We start from the raw sequence: 26,820 nt of genomic DNA, 5'->3' as shown, positions 1-26,820 counted from the left end.
ATATATTAAGTCATTCATCCTAAATATATATCCATCATACTTGGTCATTATGACATTCATTTTTTGAAATTTTTTTAATTATTCAAAAGAGTTTAAGGTTATTTTCTGATTTTTATTTTTCTATGTTTTGTTTTCTAATCATTTTTATTTTTAATATATATTTTTATCGTAAAGATATTGTACAAAGGGTTACAATTACTTGAGTAAGGTAATGAGGATACTTCCTATGGAGCATTGTTACCCCCTCCTTTGTTCTTCCCCTACCATCCATTTCCTCCTCACCTCCCCAACTTCTCTCCCTCCTCTCTCCCCCAAGCTGTAAAGTTCATTTTCAACATAGTTATATCATGGAACTTTTTTTTGAGGGGGGGTCTGGTCATGGGACCTGAACTCTGGGCCTGGGCGCTGTTCCTCAGCTCTTCAGCTCAAGAGTAGCTCTCTACCACTTGAGCCACAGTGCTACTTCTGGCTTTTTTCTTTTTGCTTACGTGGTGCTGAGGAATCGAATCCAGGGCCTCATGCATGCAAGGCAAGCGCTCTACCACTGAACCACCTTCCCAGCCCCTCATGGAACTTTTTTCAAACCTGCTTCATACAGGAAAATTGTCGTTTTTATTGAATTATAAATTGTTTCACATTGATCCTAAAAATTCTCAAGCTGTCATTCTCTCTATAATTAAGTTTTTCATAGTCATCTGGCTGTAGCCAATTATCACATGGATATTAGCCAAAAATATTGCCATCTTCTCTTATTGAGATGAAACTCTTTTAGTTATAGAGCAAGTACTTGTACACATTGTCTTCTCAGTTGGTGACATTGGGCGAATGCCCATTTCTTTAGAGTATTTAATTGGTATCTAAGGAGTCATACATGGAGATAATGGGATTTAAAACTATCTCACTAACTCCTTTTGTATTTCAATTGCTCTATTAGAGTAACATTGATCATTTCTGTATTTATTCATAAGAAAACAGCAATATTGTCTTCATTAAAAAATACATACTTCATGATAACATAGGGAGATAACATAAGTAGATTTCATTTTTAATTCTATCTTTATTATTTTAAGTAGTTGTACAGAGTTGTTTCCATATCAGTTTATGAGTATAATACATCTTAATCATGATTGATATTACCCATTTCATCATTCTCCCTCATTCTCCCAACCCAACCTCTCCCTTCAGTTTTCTTAGTTACATAGGATATGCATTAAATATTATCACCACATTATTCCCCCTTCCTTTCTTTATTTGTCTCCTTCTGTCCCTCATATCTAAAGTGCCAGATTCCTGGCATTCATTTTGTTAGGCCATAAGATAGTTTTTCTAAGGAATAACACCATTTAAATTCTACCCTTCATCTAGGCTGTTAGTTTTTCTAAGGAATTACACCATTTGAATTTTCTCTTTCATATACTATGCCTCAGTCAATATGTTTGTATACACTTGCAAATGACCCTATATGTGTTAACTTAGATGTTTATAAATTAGATCTAAGTGTCACCTATGAGCAATAACATGAATCTTTTGTCTCTCTGGGCCTAACTTGCTTTACTGAACACAATTTTCATTTTTAATACAATATTGCCTTTTATTTAACAAATTATTTTGGAAATCTTATAGCCCCTCTGTGTTAGACAGTGCAGAAAGAAGCAGAATGAACCTCTATGCAAGTTCTCATTTGCCTTGAATAACTATGAACATTTTTCTAATTTTTCATTTTTAAGAAGTTGCAAGTTTAATCAAGGAGATAACCTTTATAGAAGAGTATCTAATAATGGAAAATAGCAAGTGCTATTTCTTCAATCTGGGGTAAAGGCAATCAGTCTTTTAGAAACCGAGAAGGAAGGTGAAATAGTCAACAGCCAATAAATGGCAAGGAAAGCTGTACTTCTAGATAGCATGGTACAAACCAAAGAAGGAAAGATTAACAGCCCAGTTATAATATGCATGATTTTGACGAGAATTTATTACTTTTTCTAGATATAACTTTATAGTCTAAACTGGAATACTATAAAATTTGATCCTATTTTGGAGTTTGGATAAAGAAATATTCAGACGAATTCTCCTGCTATTAAACTTTTCTTTGTTCAACAGAAAGAATATTTTCAGTTATTCTTATGATACCCACTCATCAGCCTACCCTCTCTAGAATCACCTTCTTCCTAATCTGAGGAGAGAGAGCCTGGCACACATCCAAACCTGAGCCATCTGCCTCTTGGCTGACTAGCTGTGTCCTGCACTTCTCTGTGCCCTTCTCCAGCACAGACCCTGGCTTGCTGTGCTCTGGGTTTTTTGAAACTGCTGCAGTACTGGCACCTTCAATGCAGCAGGTGTGTGTTTAGCAGGATAACTTTTTTCTGCTCTTAAAACCTTTATTCTTCCCCAAACAATCAGTCAAAGCGATAAGGAATATCAAGTTTTGCTGAGAACTTGACAGTTAATGAAAAGAGAATTCAAATAAATACATACATGCATACATACATACATAAAACTAGTTCTGTAGTATAAATGTAATCTCTCTCATTTCCTCATCATTTAAGGAAGCAGAACATTTCCAGCATCTTCACTTGTGAACATGCTTTGTTTCTGTCTTTCCTTGTTCACCATCCGGTCTGTCCTCAGCTAAGATCACAGAGAAGCTTTGAGCCTCTATAGACATGATAAAAACTCTAACCCTCGTGAGTGCCCCACCAGACAGTGAGGACTTTCTCTTGCAATTCCATGAAAATCAATGCCATGAGTCCAATATTCCCCTAAGTTTGAGCTCACTCATACTCGATTACAAAGAAAAACTTTATTTTCCTGGTTCAGGGTGAAATTGGGGGTTATAAGTTCATCTATCTTTCTAAGAGAATAAAGTTTTCAGATATCCTCATTCTTTTATCTCTTTGTTGTTGTTGTGTTGTTATTTTAGGCATACTTTGTTGATTATATCATGTGATTATCAAGCGGTAGTGTCACTATGTTTTACAGGCTGGCCTCAAACTATTTGGCTCAAATGATCATCTTGCCTCAGCCTCCTGAGTAGGAGGGAATACCAGTATGTATCACCATACCCAAGGCTTCTAGTAGATTTTTTGTTATATACACATAATGTTCCCATACATACCCATAAGTACTTATATAATATATACCTATACATTCCCATAAGCATTAATTTTTAGATATCAGAATCTGGAATCATATATCGATCAATTTATATATGTGTATATATGTATATATGTATATGAAACATTAGCTTTTTTTTCTTTTTATCATTTCTGTTACCAAAGACCTGGCTGCAACTTTGAAGTTGGTGGGAATTGTTTACTGTTGTCTGTCTGTTCCTCTCAATATTGTCCAGACCAGATTCTCAGAGACAAAGTATATTATACTAATCTGTATTTGCGCAAGGGTGCAAGGTTTAGAGTCCTTGTGGCCAAAGACCTGAGGGACTGAGTTTTCATTACAAATTGGAAGTCTTGAGTCTCATCAACACTTTACTTATGATTGAACTGGGGCTATTTTTAGATTACTTTAATGTTAGCGTATGCTCTACAAATTTGAAATCTAGCATAGGTATTTTTTAATCATTAAGTGTTATACAGCAAGAAAACGGACAAGCCACATTTTGTGAGGATGAATCCTGCAGGAGTCTTTATTACAAGGCCAGCAACCACAAGCAGACTCTTGTTGTGAAAACCTGTAGCCCCTCAAATATATTTACCACTGGGAGAACACTGAACCATGAGGGCCAAAGAGAAAAGAAAGAAGAGAAAAATAATACCAATGCACCAGATCAGCTCCAATGGAGAGCTGAAATGGGATGCTATGTTGAGTGGAGACAGAATGTGAGCACTAGGAGACATGTGGCATGGGGTAGCCTTACCTGAGCTAGTGAAGGCTTAAATAGGGTCAGGTCAGGGGGCAGGGTCACAGGGAGCTAGACAGTTCACGACCCAAGATGGTCCAGTTACCTATTATCCAAGTCCCCACCCCTGCCTCTAGGAATTCAGGCGTGCCCATCACCTGGGAGGTGGGACTTTCCTATCCCCACCATGAAGGCGAGATGGTGCCAGTTAAACCCAATACCCAATCATCTACCACATGGCCAAGATGGTGTTGGTAATCCCTATTTCTTTTTGTTTTCTTTTTTTTTCTTCTTGGTCATGGGGCTTGAACTCTAAGCCTAGGCGCTGTCCTTCAGCTCTTCTGTTCAAGGCAAGTGCTCTACCCTTTGAGCCACAACACAACTTCCAGCATCCTTACTTCATAAGGAAGTATTAGATCACCAGGCACACAATCATAACTTCCTAAGTAAAATTACATTATAAATGAAGCTTTAAAAAGCCAGGCTGCAAAAACAGAAAGATGTTTTAAGCCTGCTCTTTAACTTGTTAGCAGAAAATGACATGACTCTGCTCATGTAACCTAGGAAAGTATCACAATATTACATGGAAGCTAATAAATGTGTTGTTAATATAGTGTTTAATTCTTTATACAATCCATATCTTCTTAGACTAGTTTCATTTCTCTTTGAAGTAGAAACATTTATTGTGTGACTTTGATAGATCTTTAAAGGGTCAACATGTTATAAAACAGAGAAACAACTTTTCATCTATTTAAGAAACTATTGTTTTCTATGATTTTTAAGTATTTAAATGAAATCACATTGTTTGAGCAAGTAGGTATTTCGAAGGGATGTCTGTTTATTATAGATTTTTCTAACAGATATATACCAGTATTTAAAGAATCTTTTTCTAAATAAAATTCATGGTCTTTTCCCTCGAATGCATGTAACATCTTCCAATCCAGAGAATATATCTGTTACTCATTCCTTTTCTAGTTGAAATAGATATACTACAGGATATGTTGTAAGAGCTCCATAAATACTATCACAAGCCAGATGTTGCTTGGTGCTACTTAAAAGAAAAAAATGAAAGGTGGCTAATGTGATTAGAGGGGTTTAAGTTAGGAATTGTTCTTTTAAAATGATTTTGGAGTGACCTATTCTCATAGTGTCTGATTGCTTACAAACACAGAAGTTAGCATGACAGTCTATGCAGGAATGGGACCAGAATATATCAAGGATGAGAACAAGCAGAAGAGTGGCAATGGCAGCTTCCCAATTGCTGAAATAATGCCATGCAATGCATTTTTTTTATCATACTTTGTTGCTATGCTTTTCCTGTTGGGCTTCAAGAACAGAAGTAGAAGCTGATTTATGAGTGGAGAGTCGGTGCAGAGTGTCAGATTCTTGTAATGAGATTATATATTAAATCTAATGAAGGGAAAATATGCTTACCCAAACCAAATGACAGCACCGTGATTAAATGGCTCAAAATCCCTCGAAGGATTTGTTTAGACAATACAGCAGGTAAAGTGACCTCCTCTTCACTTAGGTTCGTGATCAATTCCATAAAATGAAGATTTATGCCTTCTATTATTCTGATGACACAACAGTATGATCATAGAAGCAAACATGAGCAGGATGGAACTAGTAAAGCAACTACGGTGTTGTGGGTATGTGAAGTTCCTTTAGATTAAACACCTAAGTTGTAGTTTATAGTGGCCACCAAGATCCTCACAGAGACTTAGTTACATTTCTGTTGTCTCTAACTTGAGTATTCAGTGTCTGTGGGCACAAGGACTTGTGTGCATGTGTGCAAGCACACCCACAGGGTCACACATCCAGAGGCAATAACTCACAGTTCATCTTGAAAATGATAGCAGGTTAGATGGATCTTTTCCCTCATAGCAAGTGAATATTCACCAAGAATTACTCCTAATTGACACCTCCACCTGGCTGATGCTGTGTCTGGTGCATTGGTGAACTTGGTTAAGAAAAGATTGACACATGCATACCACCCCTCTCTTCACCTACTGTCCACACTTGTTTTTAGGAAGAGAAATAATAAATAGAGTAGTCCTAAGCCTACCTCCGTGGAGACAGCCATTTATGAGGTAGGATCTAAAAGATATTTTTTTGCATGTGTGACTATAGTGGTTCTTGATCATATGTCCTGGAACTCTCTGCTGGCTTTTCTACTTATGGCTGCTGCTCAATAATGAGCCACACCTCTACTTCTGGCATATAACTGGTTAATTGCAAATATCAGTCTCAAAATATTTTGCCCAGGCTGGCTCTGAACTCATATACTCAGATCTCAGACTTCCATATAGCTAAGATTACAAGCATGAGCCACTGGCTCCTGGCTTAAAACGTTTTATTCCTCAAAACTTCCATGCATTTCTAACATACATTTTCCCACTTTTGCCTGAAATTCTACTGTTAGATAGTCATGTCTCAAATCCAGTGTTTTGTTCCAATTAAAATGCAAATATTCAGAAGTAATGTCATATATATATATATATATATATATATATATATATATATATATATATTCTAGATTATTTTTAGTCCCTATCTCTGTTGGCAGAATTTGATAGAAATGTAATGATTAAGAATCCTGGAGAGGGGGCTGGGAAGGTAGCTCAGCGGTAGAGTGCATGCCTTGCAAGCATGAGGCCCTGGGTTCGATTCCTCAGCACCACATAAACAGAAAAAAGCCGGAAGTGGCGCTGTGGCTTGAGCTGAAGAGCTGAGGGACAGCGCCCAGACCCATGGCCGGCAAAAAAAAAAAAAAAAAAAAAAAAAAAAAAAAAAAAAAAGAATCCTGGAGAGAATGGAAAAAGTGCAGAATGATGAGTCTAAAAGAAAAATGTGCGTTTTTTTTGTTTGTTTGTTTGGAGCAGAGGTTTTACAAAAGAATTTACTGTGAGGAGAAAGCACAAGTTTGTTAGGATATCAATTGACCATTTTAATTACTATGTCTGATATAATTTTGAGGCCTATCAGTAGACATGAGTTGAATAGTCTTCCTGTTTTAAAGAGTCTGGGAATATTCATACATTAAGAGAAATATGTTTTTGTTTGCTTATTTATTGTATTTATAGAAAAAGCTTGGGATGGAAAATCTAGAGAACAAGTTCTTGTCCAATCGAAAGGTACATAGGTATTAGCTTTAGCATCAGGTAATCATGCTTATTAAACATTTCTTTGTAATCTGTTGATTTTGCTTAATTTTGAAAGGGTTGACACAGGTAACTCCATTTGAAATCTGACAATATTCCATCTTTTCTGAACAGTTTTATTTTCCCCAAAAGGTTAAGCTTTGACTGGTGCTTCATTCCTCAGATGAACTTTGTCCTGATAAATTTTTCCTCATTGTAAGGATGTAATGTTCTGGTTGATCCCACATTAGGAAGGAATTATAGGTCAGAAGTGCCATCTCATCAATAAAACTCTTTGTGACCAAATTTAAGCAACAGAGAGATTAAGAACAATCGGAATGTAGGCAGAGCTTACCTAGACTCCAGTAAGTTTAAAATGCTAATTGAGTTTGACAAATTAGTCCTTGAAGAGCCATTCTTTATTAGTCTGACATTAAATGCTCCAGAGAAGGATAAAATCTGTAATGACAAAAGACTTAGAATAGTCATGGTTAAAACTTTGAAACAGTAATTGACCAAACAGTACAGTTATTTTCATTGTACACAGAATTGTAGGATAATAATTAAGATCAACATCATTGTTAGGACCATTAAGTTCTCCTTATTGCAATTAGAAACACATGGAGATAAGCCTTAGTAAGCCAGCATCATGAACAATTTTAATTTAGAGGATATCTTCTTGGCAAAGTGTCTCCATAAGTTTTGTGTCCTAGAAGTCTTATGTACCTAAAGGATGGAAATGCATTAAGCATACAAGGGATCCAGGAACAATCAGCAGAACAATCAGCATCACAGCTCTACAATTTGGCAGGGGGGGGGGGTGGGGGGGGAGGGAGAGCATTCCTGGGGCCTGAACTCTGAGCCTAGGTGCTGTCCCTCAGCTCAAGGCTCAAGGCTCGTGATCTACCCCTTGAGCCACAGCTCCACTTCTGGCTTTTTCTGCTTATGTAGAGCTGAGGAATCGAACTCAGGGCTCCACACATGCAAGGCAAGCACTCTACCACTGAGCCACCTTCCCAGCCCCACAGCTCTACATATTTAGTTGCAATGAGAAGTTGGTCACTTAAAAAAACCTTGACATAAACAGACATTCAAATGAACTTGAACTCAGTTAAGACTGTTCCGTAAGTAATCCAAAACTTGACAAGATCCAACAATATACAAGTAATGTTTAAAGTCGGTTTTGTTTTGTATAACTGTTATAAAGAGCAAACAATATCATCAGGATATCTAATTAGGTGTTGGTTTTATGTCAATGTACTATATTTTGACCTTAGAGAGTCCTTTAGATAACCTTCATTAATTTTTTTTAAATATAGGGCTGGGAAGGTGGCTCAATGGTAGAATGCTTACCTTGCGTACATGAGGCCCTGGGTTTGATTCCCCAGCACCACATAAGCAGAAAAAGCCAGAAGTGGTGCTGAGGCTCTTGGTAGAGCACTAGCCTTGAGCTAAAGAGCTGAGAGACAGAGCCCAGGCCCAGAATTCAGGCATCATGACCCACAAAAAAATAAATAAATAAAATAATAATAATAATATTCATATTTGGCTAGAAATCTTAAACTTCTTCTGAATGCACTGATATTTTTAACGTTTCTTGTTCATTGACCTATATATTAGAAAAATGTAAATCCACTACATTTATGACAAATTAAGATTCTTTGTTTAGGTAACCTGACTTTAAAAGGTATTTGTATAGATACCATCCCTTTAGCATTTTAAACACAGGTATTTTAAATGCTTGTCCCAACCTAGTATATGAAGGTGTAGAAAGCTAAAACTATCAGCAAAAGGCAGGGTGGTGGGCCATAGGAAACTACAAGGATAAGAACAGAAAGAAGAGCAAGCGTTGAAGAACTAAAACAGAGAAGGTTCTTGGGAGGGTTTGATGCCTCTGAGCAACTGGAAAAGGGGCCTTTCCCAGTCCAGGGGCCTTTCTCAGTCTAGCAGTTTATAAGCCAGCCATTCCACATAATAGAGAAAATTCTGCCTGGTGTTAGAATATGTAGCTCAGTGGTGAGTCTGGGTGAATTGAAGAAACCTATGCTAGAAGACTCCTTAGGACATTGTATGTGGAATAAAGGGTCTTGAACATACAAAGGAAAAAAAATAGGAACACTACCACTAATACCATGTGCCCTTCAGCCACAAGGATCCTAAAACTGGAGAATAGCTTTGAAGGACTGAAAGACACTTAGGAATACTACCCTCAAGGTTAAGAGGAACCCCAAATTGAAGTCAGGACCTGTAGCCCTCACTAGACATGGCCAGACCAGAGAACTGGAGGGCCAGTGGGCAAGAGGCAGGGAAGACTCATAAGAGGTACCAAACTACTTTCACTGAGGATAGAGATGATATTGTCCAAGGAGCTAAAAGTCAGTGTGTGGGGAGTAAGGTGTGAGGAAAGTTTCTTCCTGTGTTGGAAGGGGCTTTTTTTGAGGGGTGAGGCTTATCAGAGACTTGCCCTGACCTCACACCTGTAAGTTTTAGAGGAAGTTAGTCATCTCAGGGACGAGTCAGTATAAGTCTTGGGTCTTTTACCTACCTGTGATCGTTTCCAGACATCCGGGAGGAGGCCTTTGAAAGGATCAATGAAAGGATCCTTCACATCCATGCCAGGAGACCGCGTGGAGGCAGGCAGGCTCAGGAGAAGGAGTATTATAAGGTTTATTAGAGAAGCCATATTTTCTCCGGAGAGAGAGCACATGGCGGCCTCCGCTATACTGCAGGGTGGGGGGCAGGGGTGGGGTGGGGACGGGGTTAGGAAGTAAGATAGATGGGAGTTCAGGTGGTCTGAGTGGAGAGAGGGGGGGGGGCAACTGTATGGCAGGAACTCCAGGGTAGAGAGGAGCTCAGGCCTGGATGGAGCTGAGGACCAAAGGTGGGCATAATGCTTACAGCCTTCAGGTTTCACTGGGGAGTAATCTTAATCCAAGATCTGAAGTTGACTCCAAGTGCTGTACCTCCAAGAGTTATGATACAGAAAGGAAGGAATTCTTCTAAATCTCCCTGTTCAGACCACCAAAATATTGTGGATTTTTTTTAAGCCACGGATTGGTTTAAAAAACAAACTACCAAGATAGGAGAATCAATCAACAGCAAATGTTTATTAGGATTCTGTTTAGAATAATAGAGGACAACTAGGCAAAGAGCAAAGCTGAGATGTACTGATAAGGGATCGGAGAGAGGCTTTTATGGCTTTCGTGGGGATTTCGCTGACTGGCTATCTCCCTTTGCAGGGACCATATTGACTCACTGTCTTGTTTTCAGACAATGGTTCAAATTTCACATATCGGGGAAGATCTTGCAAACCCAGTTTTGATCTCTGCATTCCATGCCCATTTTATGCTCTTGGTTCACATATTCCACTCAGTCTTTTGTATTAAAAATGTCCTTAAGTGTGGGCTTCCTCCACAAAAAGGTTTTATCTATTATAGTTTGCTTAGAGCTACCTCTATGAAAGGAAAGAAGCCAATAAATGTGATTTTTTTTCCTACCAGCTTTTTCTACTCAATCTTCCATTGCTTCTCTGCTGTTTTCCTCTTTAATATTCATGTGCTTGGAGTCTGTGATCTGTAACCACAACTTCACAGTATTTAGCGTTGCCACATGCAGATACTTTTAAGAGCAAGTCCATTAAAGATAAAGACTGGTTTCTCCTGGAGCGATTCTGCAGGCCCTTGGTCCTGTTTATCGCCCAGCATTTAGTGGTGATCCTGTAATGTATGCAGAACCAAAGATCTCCATCACTTTGATTCAGCTGGGAGTTAGTTTATGGTGTCAAACAGGGGAAATGGGAAGGAAGGGAGCCAGAGGGGAGCAGAGTCACATGTTTATGGTAATCCATCTAGATAAAATAACACCAGGGAACAAGTCAACCTGGGAGGAGGTGTTAGAATAGATGGATCCCCCTTCCCTGGAGGCTATCTATTTACCAAAAACTCTACCTGACAAAAAAGCAACCTCCTGATGCTCAACTTCCACTGGCTTCTAATTTGTCTTCTTTCAGGAACTGAGCTGAGGGCAAACCACTATTCTTCCTTTCCCAATAAATCTCCAGACCTGAGAAATTCATCTAGGAGTTCTGATCAAGAGTTGAGCATTCTAGATAAATATGAACCATAAAAACCTAACTTGTAAATTCTGCAACCAGTCCCTTCAGCTGAAATACTACAGGACAGAGTCCTGTCCACACAGAGTTGCCTTAAACAAGACATATTTATGGACATAGCCGATGCAGACAGGAACTTACTTGAAAAGTACTGTCTTGCTAGATGCATTGCCTAGTTGTAATGGCTGAAGTAGAGCCTCCTCTTGGTGAGAATAGAGAATACTTGGGATGGTTTGGAACCCAGTTTGGGATTAGGCAGGTTAGTTCTAGCATCTTTCTTGTTTGTGGATTTATTTTAGATTGGCATACTCACGAGATTTAGTGGTGAAGAAGCCTTGTATTAGCAGAACTTGACGAAGAGATGAGAAAAAGAATAAATAACTCCCTTAAAGTTTATATGCACAATCTTAGCATTCCTGCTTGCTCCTGGGTTACATTAGATCTGCTGCTCAGTTCCTCCATAATTCCCTCTCTTGTGTTGATCCTTGGTCTCCTGTAGCCCTGGGGATATGGAGGAGTTATCTCTATGATGTCAGGTACATTGTTCTCCTGGCAGCGCAGGAACCAGCTGATATCTAGTTTTCTACCACCATCTTACAGCATTTGATTCATTTCCTGAACCTGTCTTTAGTCACAAGTAGAGTGTGTGCCGTTTAGTAAACAATGAGTCGACTACAATATATTTAGTTAGATCCTGCTCTCTTCTCTTTTAGGATTTCTTGCCTTACAGCTTCTTAGGGGTCCTCACTGATAAAGCCTTAGAATTTCCTGACCAAGTGGGTTCATTCCACTTATTCCTGCTTCATGGTGCTTCTTCAGGTGCTTCTTCAGGTCATCTGTCCAGAGATCTAGCAGCACTTTTCCTATGTTATCTTCTCCTAGGAGAAGTGCCAGTGGATTGCAAAGCTGTTTTATTTACTTGTTTTTCCACTTCCAGGGCTGACTGCCCTCATGAATGTGTATCATTTCTATCACTCACAGTATGAATTCATGGGAAGTGTGCCTCTTCAGATCTCTCATATTTAATCAAATTAAAATGGAACAAAACAAGAGCTTTAAAATGGTGCTCCATTTAAAAAAAATTGATTTAATGAAATCTGAGCCTAGAATAAGATGAGGTCGGGTAACCCATCTGTGATTAGACTTAAGACTAGACTGGAATAGTACAGGCAGGCCCTGGGCTTTACTGACATTGAAGTAGGTCATGATGGTATCCTCTGGTGATATTGCATTACTGCTGAAGCTGATAGGGACCACTAATGTGTGGCTGAGAAAGTGAACAAGTATAACTCAGTCTGTGATTTGCATAAAAAAATCTGAGGGTTGCTTTTTTGTTTTGTAGTTGTACAAAAAGTATAAGATTTCAAAAGCCAGGTCATAAGCGCAGTTTGTCTTGGTCAGTGTCACCCCTTTTGACATTCTCCCCCATTTCTCCCCTTCCATCCTTACCCTCAAGTTACTTACATAGTTCACTTTTTATGTAATGTACATTGAATATAATGACTGCTTTTATTTCTCTTCTTCCCTCTATTCAAATGGAGTTTTAAGAAGTCTTGTGATAAAGGCCCCCCAAATGGTTACAGAGAAGGAAAGGTGCCATAGAGTTCCAGGACCATGAGGAAAAAAGGAAGATGCAGAGCATAGAGCAGGTAAACATAAATCCCTAGGTAAAGTTATATCATTATTTCCCATATGGGTTAAAAACCCAGGTTAAAAATGATCAGCTCTAACATGGAAAGGAAGTCATAACTGGTCAATCTGCAATCACAGGTGTGCTGGAGAGGCAGGTATTTACTATACATTTCCTTTAAGCTCACCTTGTGAAGGGGGGTTACTACCAGCCAGCACATGCTGGCTGTAGAACTAAGTAACACTAGAAACAGACACACTTGAGAAATACTGTTGTATGTCAGAATCATCACTCAAGCCGAAGGAAAACAGCTGACATCTTCTTAGTCTGTAAGCTGCCCAAGGCTGGTAGAAATAACTATCTGATCTTTACAGCACTTCCCGGCCAAGCATCTTTTCTGACCTTCTTCCAGTTTGTTAGCCTCTAAAACCTGATCCCATCAGCTCACATTACTGCTAGTCTCAGCCACTAAACAGATTGATACTGATGACTGAAATGACAGTGTGATACATTTGGTGGTTTGAAACTTTGGGCCTGAAGGTAATATGACAATTTAGGACACACTGAAAATCCACAGGAAAGCAAGGAATGTAGTCCGTCTAATCACTTCTGTCTGTCTATCTGGCACAGTCAGATGCTGGTGATGGTGGTGGGAGTGAGAGGTAGTGATTGCAGGGGATATGTGTAAGTTTAGAGGGCAAAGGAAGGCAGGCAGGGGGAAATGTTTTAAAAGCCATTAGAAAAAATTCAAAATTCATCATAATTATCTCAAAATACAATGTGCCAGCTCCTACCCTGGGCACCAATGACTTGGTAAAATGATCAAAAGAAGTATTGAAGCTGAGTGCCAGGGTTCATGCCTGCAATCCTAACCTTTCAGGAAGCTGAGATCTACGGATTGAGGTTCAAAGCCAGCCAACATAGGAAAGCCTTTGAGACCCTTATCTCTAATTAACCACCAAAAACTTGGAAGTAGATGTGTGGTACTAGCCTTGAGCAAGAAAGCTGAGGGACAGGTCCCAGGCCTTGAGTTCAAGCTGTAGGACCTGTACACACACACACACACACACACACACACACACACACACACACACACACACACACGCACGCACACACACACACACACACACACACACACACACACACACACACACACACACACTATTGAGTGATTGTTAATATTCCTGTGCTGTACTTGTATCAAAAATGCAAATGAAATTTAGGTGGTTTGAAAATAAAAGGTGGAAAGTGTCCTTTTAATTTTTTTTCTTTTTTATAACAAGAACATGGCTATAAGCAAATGAGTTGTGACCACCGGCTGGATATTGACCTTTTACTATTAAGCTGGCTACAGTTTTTATCTTGCACCCAGAGACAATTGATTGCTCGCATGCCAGAGCACTGACATTCTGGATGTGATATGTCTGATGTTGGTGTACTCCACTTATTGACCACAATAGAAAATCAGATATATTTAAAGGGCAGAATAGCCTCATCTGAAGTGAAGAACTGCAGAGTTATTTTGTTGTTTGACCTATAAAATTGTCACCACCAACCTGAAGTTCACAAATAAGAATTCCTTTTGTTGATGATTCTTCAGTTGATGCTGATATGAAATAAATGTACTTTATGCTCAAGCCCAAACCAGTTTTGCTGCAGGTTTCTTAGACCTCTGAGGTAGTTCTATTAAATCTACTTGCCTAGGTCAATAGTAAGTTTTTTGAAAATGTTCCACCATACTTCAAAAATAACATATATGGGGCTTGGAATGTGGCTTAGAGTGCTTGCCTTGCATGCATGAAGCCCTGGGTTTGCTTTCTCAGTACTACACAGAAAAATCCAGAAAAATCCAGAAGTGGCATTGTAGCTCAAGTGGTAACAGAAAAGTCCAGAAGTGGCATTGTAGCTCAAGTGGTAGAGTGCTAGCCTTGAGCAAAAGAAGCTCAGGGACAGTGCCTAGACCCCAAGTTTAACTCCCAGGACTGGTTAAAAAAAATAGTAACATGTATAAATAGGTGTTTCACCTTCAAACCTGAGACCCTATTAAGTTACTCAAGCTGGGAACTTTGGAGCCATGAATATTTGGATGTTCCACTAATAGTGCTCCCTTCCTTCCATTCTTCCTTTTCCCACCCTCCTGTTCTTCTCTTTCTTTCCTTTCTCTTGACAGGATCTGTAGCTCAGTCTTGCCTTGAATGCAAGATCATTTTGTCTCAGCCTAATGAATCCCAGGTCTATAAGCTTGCACTATTCTGGTGGGTATGAGGTGTTTGTCTATGGGGCTGGGGATGGAACCTAGAGTCAGTGTTCTCGCACTGTATAACATCCCTGACACTCTTTTCTTTTGCTTCTCTTTTCTCCTTTAATTTTACCAATAGTTATCGACTCTACCCATTCTTCATGATGTCAGTTACATCTTTACTCCACTGTTCTGCTTAGGCCTCATTACACTTTACCCTTACTTGAGGAGTAGGTGTTTTCCTGTCTGGCTTCCAGTCCCCAATATCACCTGTTGCCTTCTACATGGCCACAGATGATTTTTCCTAAGCAAAGCATCTGAGTTTCTCCTTTCCTACATTCTTGGGTGACTGCTCTATGTCATTAGGGAGGGGTTTAGATATAATGACCACCCAGTGACAACCCACCATGTACCTTTCTGGCCCCATCTCTGAACTATTGATATTGTAGCCTGTGTATAAATCCATGTGAGGACAGGGGCTCCTAGAATCTATTACCATCTTACATTAACTTATTTCTTTAAACTTTGACAAAAGACACTCATCTACAGCTTTGTTTCCATCCTTCTAAGAGTCCCATGCAATGGGAGAAATTGATACATTTTCCTTATTTTACAAAGGAAGAATAAATCATTGACTCCATTCTGTCCAGAGGATAAATTGGTTGTCTCAGTATAAATTCCAGACTTTGAATTATTATTAGATGGTGAATGTATATACTCCTAGCCTATTGCTATCTCTTATCCTTATAGTCAGATGAATCTTTAGAACTACACATTCATTTAATATATGTATAAATATTGTTTCCTAAAATAATAAAATTGCATTTTCCCAAACTGACTGTATTTTTCTTTCTTCCTTTTTTCTCTTTCTTCCCTTCCTGCTTTCTTTCTTTGTTTCTTTTCTCCCTTCCTTCATTCCTTTATCTTTATTTCTTTTTTTTTTGGATAATTTTGATCTGATTTCTCTGTGTTTAGAGCATTGTTAGAAATTAACTCTCCAAGTCCCATGGGACAAACACATCCTACAACTTCATTCAAGCAGCAGTGAGGGTTGCATAGGACTTTCATTATTTTTTGTAACTATATTCCTTCCTAGCAATAAATAATATGAAAGGTTGGATATTTTTTCAATATCAAATAAACTGCTCAATATGTGTTAAGTGTGGGCAATTGTAAAGCCATCTAACAAGGAAGGATAAGAGTAGAGAATTATAGACTGTACATTGCATAGGAGAGTCTCCCCTAGTGATATTAACAGAATATTGTGAATTCATTTCAGTATCAAAATTTAAATTAAAAAGGAAGGGGAGGGTGGAGGGGAAGCAAGCAGTTGAGAAATCTCATTTTCAGGAAATAGAAAAAAAAGAAAATAAAATTACAAAGGCAATTTAGTTTATTTTTTAAACATTCCCTATAGTGTTGTGAAACTCAAACAGCAGCTCTGAGATAGTTCATAAAAAGCAGAATGCAAAAAAGAGGAAGATAAACTGGATGGAAACAAATAGGAAACCGTCCAGTTTAATTGACCAGGCTGATTAAAAAGAGAAACATAAACACCCTCCCCAAATGAGAAAACGTTAGATATACAAAGTCACCTCTTTTTTAAAATTCCTCTGGGAATGTTTGTAACCCCTGAAACTACCTGTGTTATTTAAACAATAAAAATAGAAATGAAAAACTTAATCTTGTTAATGAAATTGCATAGCCAACTGAAGTAGATATGGCATGTAAAAGCAATGCAATAACATTACCCATCCCTCCATGGGTGTAGAGCTCAATTGACAAAAAAGCTCCTGGTACCCGATGCACACTGGGTAAGATTTTGCAAAAATCTTAACCAAGGAGTTATTGAAAATAGCCAGACAGAAATAAAAATAGGTAGAATGAAAGGCAGGACAGTCATTTAGCTTTTGAGCCATGGAGAAAGGAACTGTCTTCTTGTTAATGCATTAGTGTATGGAACAGAAAGACATGCAATTTAAGATAATTTGTTTACTTTTTAGGGAAGTTTTTTCAAACTTGAGGCCATGTTTTTTTGTTTAATGAAAATGGCTTTTATTTCTCCTGCTTCTCAACATCTTATAGATTTAGAAAATAAGACAAGCTAGATTATGATATAGTAACAAACAACAAGGAAAACTTGGTGCCTTAAAGCAATAAGTACTTATTTCTTTCTTATACTAAGTGGTCATGACATCACCTGGGTGCCATGTTTCATGACATTCATTATAGTTCTAAGGGCAGGTGTCGCAGAAGAAGAATACAATAATAATATAGGATAATAAAATTATTCAATATATAATATAGAATTCAATAATAATATAGGATGATATAATTCTGTAATAATATAAAAAGTAGATACTCAGTCCTAGAACTAAGAAGTCACTTGTACTGACAACTCACTGTATAGAACTAATCATATAACCCTGCCAGAAATCTTTTGTGAATAACTCACGCAGAAAATTGCAGCCATCATAGGACAGGGAGGGTTTTGCTTATAATGCTAGCTAGCTACATGGGAGTAGAAGATGGGAGAATTACAAGTTTGAAACCAGGCTGGGCAATGATTGGAAGAATCTATCTTAATAACAAAACGCACACACACAAAGGTTAAGGATGTGGCTCAAGTAGTACAATACCTACCTTTCAAGCAGACTCTGAATTCAGTCCTCAGTAACATAAAAGAAAAATATAATCAAAGGAATCTAGAAACACAGACATATCTATAGTCCTCCAGATGTCAGCCTCAATTACCAAGCCCTTAGGTTGCTTTCAATTGCTTCTTTATTTTGGAGGAGGGAGGGAAGAGATAGTAAGGGCAAAACAAAGGAGGAGGTAACAATGCTTGATAGGAAATGTACTCATTACCTTGCTCATGTAACTGTAATCCCTCGGTACAGTATTTTTACAATAAAAATGTATAAAAAAGCTGTGATTACAACTTATCCCACTTCTCTGCATTTTTAAACTAATGATTATTCTACTGAAATCAGGGGAGGATTTTATATAGCATGTAAATAATTTTGGTTATTGTCAAAAGCTTCAAGATTGTTCCCACAACACGTAATTATTTAGAATATCATCAAAAGTGAATGAAACATCTGTCACTACACCTTTCCTCAACCTAAATGGGCTCAAAAATTGACATTTTAACAGACTAGTAGTAATTCTTATTTTTATCATGGATCAAATTGAATGACGTCTCATTGTTCATCTCTGTGTAATTTTCTCCTCTGAACACATAGGTCATTTTATTTTGGAATCCAAATTTCTTACTGATTTCAGGGAGCTCTTTGGATGTTGGATATCAGGGTGATAATCCAATCATTCCATACTTGTGCTACTGTGTTTTTATTGAGTATATAACATATTCAGTGTCTCTCAGTGTTTCTATTAATTTGAACTAAAACTACTGGATGTTTCCTTGAGATAACTTTGTGGTTATAATTATTATATTTTGTGTACTTAAAGATTGTTGTGCTCTAAGGAAAAAGGGATAGAGAAAGAAAAAGAGAGTGTTTCTCCAGAGGCCAGAGGACTCTGGGAATATATTAGTAACTATGAACTGTGGTAATATCTCTTATCTATGTGTTTCCCAAGTTGCCAAATAGATGGCTGAAAGTACAATACGATAGCATTGAACCCTGTACCCAGCACAGAGGTACTGGGGCACTGGGTCTAATAACCACCCATTGGTGACTACAAAGCAGACAATGTATACAGCAGTCATATACTTAGACACAGAGATGACTCATTCTCAAAGCAAGATGGAGCAAGATGATAAAGATTTCATTACACTTCTAAGAAAGGTGTATCATTTTAAACTTGAGTAGAGGGGCCCTGGAATTTTCCATTGGATATTTTCAAACTGCTAACTTCAACCTTGCAAAGTGATCCCTCTGGAGGAAAGGGGGAAATATAGCACTATGGGAAAATGACAGAGGGTAAAGTAAGGTTTGCTATTAATATCCTGTTTCAAAACTTGAAAACCAGACTTGGGCCTTCAACTTGATGGTAATGAGATCACTGTAGGTAGAGACCCATGTTGAGTTGAAGCCTGGACTTCACCCTGAACACTTAATGTTTCACTTGTAACTTTCAGAATGTTAAATAACTCTTCTTCAGCTTTTGTGACACACATTTACAATTTATCACTTTCCTCCTCCCCAGCAACATATTTCTGTAGCCTCCTAAGAACAGTAACCTTTATCAGAGTTGTGTATGAAACCCTTTTTTGCTTTTTCATCTTGAACATTTTGCATGATTTTATAAATGACTGCAGCTTCAGATATAATGCATGCCAAAGACATAATATAATATATATATACATTATATAACATATATAAAATGTACATATACATAGTTTTGAGTATATGTATATATATATATATATATATATACTAAAAATTAGTTTGAGATATGGGTATAGAGCTCATGTAATGTCTGAGCTCAACCTACTGATAGAAAGGTAATAAATTTCAATACCTTATTTAAGCTTACTTAAACTTACTACACAAATCATTAAATTCATTACCCATTTGTTCCATTTTCCTGGTGCCATGTTGATTTATCTCTCTCCTCTCTTCCTTTTCTATTGATAGCAGGGTGTACTTTGCATATTAAGGACCAAGTTTATACTGAATATACAAGTAGACTTCTAATTTTGGCCTCCTTACTCTTAATTACCTGATCAAATCAGACATAGTTCTTATTGCTTCTGTTTTACCCTGTAACTTTTATTCATAGTTCTTTAATATAAATACTTCCCAAACTTTTTCTAAATATACGTTTCACAGATATGTGTGTCATCCTTGTGCAGGACCATGCTAATCTGTATCATTCCAGTTTTAGTATTTGTGCTGCCGAAGCAAACACTTCAGAGACTTTTGAGCTCAAATTCCCTTTTTTCCTTGGCATTTACAGTTTTCTAATATTCTGTCAAATGCTCACTTTGTCTACCCCTTCCAAAAGATTAGTCTTTATATTGAAAGTGATTTTTTTTTTGTTTTTTTTTTTCCCCCCGATGATCTGTTTTTTTTTGTTAGTCCCCCCCCCCCCCAGCTGAGGACTGAACTCAGGGCCTTGCACTTGTGTTCTTCCACTGAGCTAAATCCCCAAAAGTGAACTTTTTAAAATACGAAATAATGAGCACATACTGTCATGTGTTGTGTGAATCTTTATTTCTTGGATGATTAACTTTCAACTGTTTTAATATTGGAAAAGTAAGTATGCCATTTCTTCCTTTCTTTTTCTTTTTTTTTATTTCTTCCTTTCTCATTTACTCAACAATAGTAAAAACAGTCCAATCCAATTCAACCTGCGAAGCTTCAAGTATCTTTAAAATACAGTAGTATTTCTGGGGTGTGCGTCTGTGAGTAGAAGCTGTACTCTAGGTGTATCTATGGATTAAAAGTACCATTGTGAATGGCACATTTATCTAGAAAACTTTCTGAGGGGATATATTGTATGGTATGAGATGGATAAGTGCTAGTCTAGATACTCATGTGCTATGATACTTCATGTTTCAGTGAAGGAAAAACCATAAAGGAGATAGGAGGAGTGGCTGGAACATTGGAAAAGAGAGAATCTGGTATTATAAAAATACTGGTGGGTAAGGAAGCAGTGATGGTTCTAACCCCGAAAAGTCAAGGAAGAAGATGTAACAGTGTGCAATGTAGCAACTTAGAAATCATTAGTGACTTTAGCAAGAGCTGTTTCAGTGAACAAATGAGGTTAAAGCCAGATGAATTTGACAAAAAAAAAAAAAATGCCCAAGTATGACAATGAAAGAAGTGATTCTTTTATGTTTACTTATTTTTTCTTCAGATGGAAGAATGATAAGCCTATTTGGATGTTTAAATTCCTGATGCTCATGCTATTTTAACTAAAACAATGTGCTAACAATGTCCACTTGTCTGAGTGGTTTCAGATGTAAAATAGCCCTACTGACACCTAGTGGGCCACCATTCTAAATAGATACCAATCCCCTGTTCCTCTCTTCCCTTTTTTTCCTCCCCATATCATCTACACTGAACTCACTTCTCCTTGCTCTGTGTACTAGTAAAAACATTGGGTTTAGTTTAAGCCAAATATGTCTTCTTTCTCATATTAATCTGTGATCTTTTGAGTATCTGTGTTATTTATTTCCTTAGTTGCTGGGCACATTCTAGTGTGTGTGTGTGTGTGTGTGTGTGTGTGTGTGTGTGTGTGTGTGTGTGTGTGTGTGTGTGTGTGTACTTCTGTTTGGTCTTAGCTAATTAGAGATACATTTTGGAGACAAAAATCTAATGTGTCTGATACAAAATACCTTTAAGTCCAACTGTTCTTTGCAGATTAGCCACATTTAACAAGGCAACAAGTTCTGCCTATACCAGGAACGCAAGTGAAAATAAGCAACAAGAATCTCAGCGGATCTACTTTCACAAGGCAGGAATGTATTTCTGCACAGAGAACTTTTGTTTGGAGCAAGTAATGACAGGCCTCGTCACAATACTATTCTTAATCAATGTTTGAGAGAGAACATAGAAGCAACATGAATTCTTGCCTAAGATTTCCAAACACTCTCTGAGCCATTGAAATAGATAAATTATCTATATAAGGCTTGCAAGTTTGAATTTGGCTGTTGTGACATTGTGTTATTATACTAAGCACGACTTTTTTCTTACAGTATATATACTATTTCTTCTTCCATGGTGATTTTGTGTCTGTTTGCTAAAGTTAGATTGTACATTAATTAAATAGATGGGAAATGTGTATGTGTAGAGTCCCCACCCTTTTTTAAAAAAACATTTTAGCATCAAGTTGTACAAGATGATTTCATTTTGAAATGCATGTATGTACATTACACCTTGATCAGACTCACCCCTGCATCATTCCCCCTCCGTCTCCCCTTTCTTACCAACCCATTCTCGATAAGCTTCATTGTTCCATTTTCACACAAGTACATAAAGTATTTTGAACTCTTCTTTTGAAGTTCCATTAACTCGATGGCACGGTCCTGAAATACAGGTGCACTTTGCTGATTTCACTTTGATATTCTGTGATCTGGACTCTGATCATTGCCTTGTGTAATTGGAACAAACATATAATTATGTTAATTTATTCATCACCATACAACATCAGGAAGCTCAGCTAATCCATACCCATCCCTGCATTTCCCTGTAGGTCATTACATGGTTAGCATTTCCCTGAGGCTGATGGACACTTTTTTTATCTTCACAGATCTGATTTCTCAAATAGTATTTATATGCATATAGGATACATTGTTGTCTGTCATTACCTAATTGCATGCAACTTAGATACTGGCTTGTAAACCTGGGTTATGGATTTGTAGAATGTTAATGTTTTACTCCTTAATATAATGACTGTTTCTTAGACTTCAATGTATCTACTGACAAAGGACAGAAGGAGGATTGGAGATTACTGTAATTTTTTTCCTCACTGCAGCCTCACCAGGCTATGGCACATTGAGAGGTTAGGGGAATGTGAGCAGAGTAATACTTTGGAGTCTCTCAGAAAGTAAACTCTTTGTTATCTCATCAGGGAGAGTCCCCTCCAAAATCATCCTTTAAAATGAGGCCAGGCATGGTGATGCATGCCTGTAATTCTAGCTACTTGGGCAACAGGAATTGGGAAGCTCTCTATTCAGGCCACCAGCCCTGGCAAAAAGTTGGGAAGACTTAATCTCAACCAGTAGATCAAAAATGATGGCTTATACCTGTGAGCCCAGCTCTGAGGAAGGTACAGCTAGGAAGTTCTTGTTCCATGCCAGCCCCAGGCAAAAATGTGAGATCTTATTTGAAAACTAACTAAAACAAAAAGATCTGAGGTGAAAGGAGCATGTCTGAAGTGAATTCAGAAAGAAAGAAAAGAAAGAAAGAAAGAAAGAAAGAAAGAAAGAAAGAAAGAAAGAAAGAAAGAAAGAAAGAAAGAAAGACTATGAAGAAGGAAAAAAGGAACGAAGAGAAAGAAGGAAGGGAGGAAAGGAGGGAGGGAAGGAGGAAGGAAACAGTACATTACATTCTGCTTTCCAGCACTCAAGAAATCATCAGATATGCAAAGGCAAAATTCTTGTACCTATCACAGATGAGAAGGCGGAGGGGTAGATTTCAAGAAATGCAATAAACCTCATGCTGTGGAACGTACCACTGAAAAGAAAATGGCAGCCTGAACCCTTATAAATCATATCTTCCCTGTATCTCCCTTCATTTCGTATTTACATTTCACCTGCTCAGGGCTCTCCTTGCCTCTGATCATCATTCTTGTGACCTCTTCACAGCAAAGCTAATAACTTGCTTCATTATCACACATGACTGTGCTATCATTCTAGTACCCAGAGGGTGAGCATGCTCCTACCTCCACAGACCACATAAATTTAACATAAATTTTGAAATAGCATCAGGTTCCACCTGACTTGGGGAACTGAAATGGAGAAGTTAGAGGACAATAGGGATTTGACACCAGACACTGCTGGGACTGTATCTGGATGATACAGTATCTGGATGATCATGGTTCAGGCCCCTGAATAGTTGCTCACATCCATCATTCCATGGGATATCAGCAAGTTGATTCTGACTGATCACTATGTTTCAGTCACTCTCCTGGCTTCTGCTGTGGTGGCTTCACAATTACACTTGCTCCTTTTGTGATACATAATCCTGGTAAGTGGGCTCGACTACACAAACTACAGTATGGGTGGCTTCCAGATCAATCTTTATAGAGTCTGGAAAGAGAAGCAGAAACGAAGGAGACATGATAGCATTGTTATAAATAACTCAAAGGAAATATTATCTCAGAGACCAGGGAGAACAGGTGACATCTAATCTGAAAGTAGCAAAGTCAGCAAATGCCTACACAGGCATTATAGATTAATCTGCTGCCTTGTGAGCAGACCTGTAGCTCACACAACAGTTAGGACCTGCCAAGTCAAATTATGAGAAATTCTAAGTGACACCACTTCACGTGGTCAGCAAAAGGCCTGAGACAATGGCTTATGCCTCCTGGGAGATACTGTATAAGAAGGTTCCTGATTCCAGCCATTTCATTTCCATGCTCGAAGCCTCAGGCACATCATGTGATCTGTAAAGTGAGAATGAGATTGTCTTTGCTTGATTTGAGGCATGTGTACGAACCCAGCAGGTAAATGTCTCAGATAAATGTAAAGCTGAAGACAATGCCAAGTATCTCTATAGTTTCCTAGTCTTTCCTCTTAGTCACAAGATGTCTGGCATTTATTCAGAATTGCATTATGTCCAACAGGCAAAAAGAACAGGTTGACCTGTCTCTTTACTCAGGCAAGTAGATGTGTTTTGGGTGATTTTGTTTGTTTGTTTTGTTGGTGTTGGTGGTGGTCAGGGCACTTAAAATCAGGGTCTGGGTGCTATCCCTAAGCATTTTTTCTCAAGACTAGCACTCTAACACTTTGAGTCACAATTCCACTTCCAGTTTTCTGGTGGTTAACTGGAGATGAGTCTCATAGATTTTCCTGCCCAGAATGACTTTGAACTGCAATCCTCAGGTCTCAGACTCATGAGGAGCAAGGATTACAGGCATGAACCACTGGCGCCTAGAGTAGATGTATTTTCATCAGTCACCCCATCGACTTAGACACAGTTAGTCTACTTAGATAGTCTATGGTGGCCAGAGGTCATGTTATCACAGCAAGATTCCCTGACCAACCAGTCTCATTCATTTCTCCTCACTGACAAGAAAGCAAAAGAAGTACCATTTCGCTTTGAGAGGGCTGGGATACATTTCATGAGTTCTACATGACAGAGGCTAGGTTTGAGTGATATCTTCATGTCAAAGTAATCTCTGTCAACTTCTGGAAGTCCTGACATATGAACTTCTTGACATATGAACTTGCCTTGCCCTGGGAAGCATTGTTCTTATTATTCAATTATTTCTTAGGAACTACACAACAGCCCAAAATGTTTTCTTTGTGTATGTGAGTGTGTGTGTGTGTGTACCAATGTTAGGTTCGAACTAAGAGGTTCATGTTCTTGCTCAGCTTTTACAGCTGGCAGTGTAGCACTTGAGTCACCCCTCTACTTCTAACTTTTTGCTGGTTAATGAGAGATAAGAACTTTCTAGATTTGTCTGCCTGAGCTAACTTTGAATCTCATTCCTCAGATCTCAGCCTCCTGAGTAGAGAGGATTACAGGTGTGAGCCATGTGAACCCAGCTTCCCATTATATATATTCAGTCATCTGAAGTGGTGAACCTCCTCTTTTCAGTGTAATTTTGCCCTGAGCCTGTCTCATTACATCTTACTATAGTCAGTGACTGGAGGACTAAGATAATGATTAAATGCATGACTCTTCGGTTTCAAGTTCTGGGTCCATTGTTAACAATATATATGACTTTAGCCAAAATGTTTAGCATTTCTTTTTTTTAATCTGTAAAATAGAGGTTTTTCACTGAGAGAGATGTGTTAAAATTAAGTCAGCTAGTGGATGTGTGGTGTTTAGTATAGTTCCTGGCCCATCTTAACGCTCTTGTGGTGTGGGAACTTTCCTTGTTTCTGGCTGGGAAATAATTCATGTGGTCAAAAATTTGACTTAAAGGGAAGGTATAGTTATGGTATTTAGAAACAATGGTACCTGACTCTTCCTCTTCTTGGCCAGCCCTTGACCCACCATACTCTCTATGTGTCAGTCTCAGCTAGGCTGCTCAAGGGTGAGAATGATAGTTCATCCTTCCATCTGTTCTCAACAAAATCTAGTTACACATGTTTTATGGAACATCTTGACTACACAAAACCTTTGAGAGATGACATGAGGTGTGCCCATATTGTGGCCAGACATGACCTTGTACCCTGAGGAAACAAAAAAATACCATATATAGAGCTCATGCTGTGAGTGGATCACTGAAATTCCATATGGAACCACATGTAGCCATTATGAAAAGTCAGGGGCTTCCAGAATATATTTAAGAATAACTGCACTAAACTGGGTGTTATAAGCTTGAACCTGTAATCCTAGCTATTCATGAGGATCCCAGTCCAAAGATAGTCCAGGCACACAAATCCTAGAGATTCTTATCTTTTATTAACCTTCACAAAGCTGGGAGTGGAGAATGTGTGGCTCTATTGGTGAAGTAAGAAACCTGAGCAAAAAAGCTAAGCAATAATATGATGCATTAATTTCAAGCCACAGAAACAGCACCAAGAAAGAAAGAAGGAAAGTAAGAAAGAGAGAGAGGGAGAGAGAGGAAGGAAGGAAGGAAGGAAGGGAAGGAAGGAAGGAAGGAAGGAAGGAAGGAAGGAAGGAAGGAAGGAGGGAAGGAAGGAAGAAAAGAAGGAAGGAAGGAAGGAAAGAAAGAAAGAAGGAACAAGAAAGAATGAAAGAGAAGAGAGAAGGGAAGGGTAGAGAAGAGAAGAGAAGGGAAGAGAAATAAATATACTACAAACTTTCCTTCTCTACATAGTATCTATGCTCAACTTTGGAACTTAAGGAGAACATCTTGCTTCTTGGTGCTTATGTGAGAGTTTTTAAATTATCTATGTTATTTAAGAAGCATGCCATTGGTAAGGAGCAAATGATCCTAGGCAATGTGTAGAACTCTGAAGCTTCAAAATTCCTAGTATTGAGATGCCTTCTACAATGGATGTGAGCAACTCCATTGAGCCTAGCAAATCCTGAGTGAGGAGCTGGAACTAAGGGTAAGAAGTGCTTGGCTGACACAGTCAGTGCTTGCTTTTGTGGTATGCAGAGGGAGATATCTAGGTCGCTGCTGTCCTTTAATCATTAAGAAGCTTGAGATCTTGCACAACAGCTGGCCTGTTACAGTGGATTTCTCTTCCTTCAATACTGGGTGCTTTTGGTTTTGTTTTCCATTTCTGCA

The 26,820-nt window shown here is 38.3% G+C and overlaps 1 protein-coding gene and 1 pseudogene across 3 annotated transcripts in view; one reads left to right on the top strand and one right to left on the bottom strand.

The window, feature by feature from the left end:
* Nucleotides 1-26,820, top strand: part of Unc5d (unc-5 netrin receptor D) — a 586,279-nt gene that overhangs the window by 443,377 nt on the left and 116,082 nt on the right. The gene's annotated exons all lie outside the window — the stretch shown is intronic.
* Nucleotides 19,756-19,851, bottom strand: LOC138823465 (U6 spliceosomal RNA; annotated as a pseudogene).

This window comes from Dipodomys merriami, unplaced genomic scaffold (genome assembly GCF_024711535.1).
Source record: "Dipodomys merriami isolate MVZ:Mamm:240054 unplaced genomic scaffold, mDipMer1.0.p SCAF_12, whole genome shotgun sequence".
In the NCBI taxonomy this organism is placed as follows: Eukaryota; Metazoa; Chordata; class Mammalia; order Rodentia; family Heteromyidae; genus Dipodomys; species Dipodomys merriami.
This window is presented reverse-complemented; position numbering and strand designations above follow the sequence as displayed.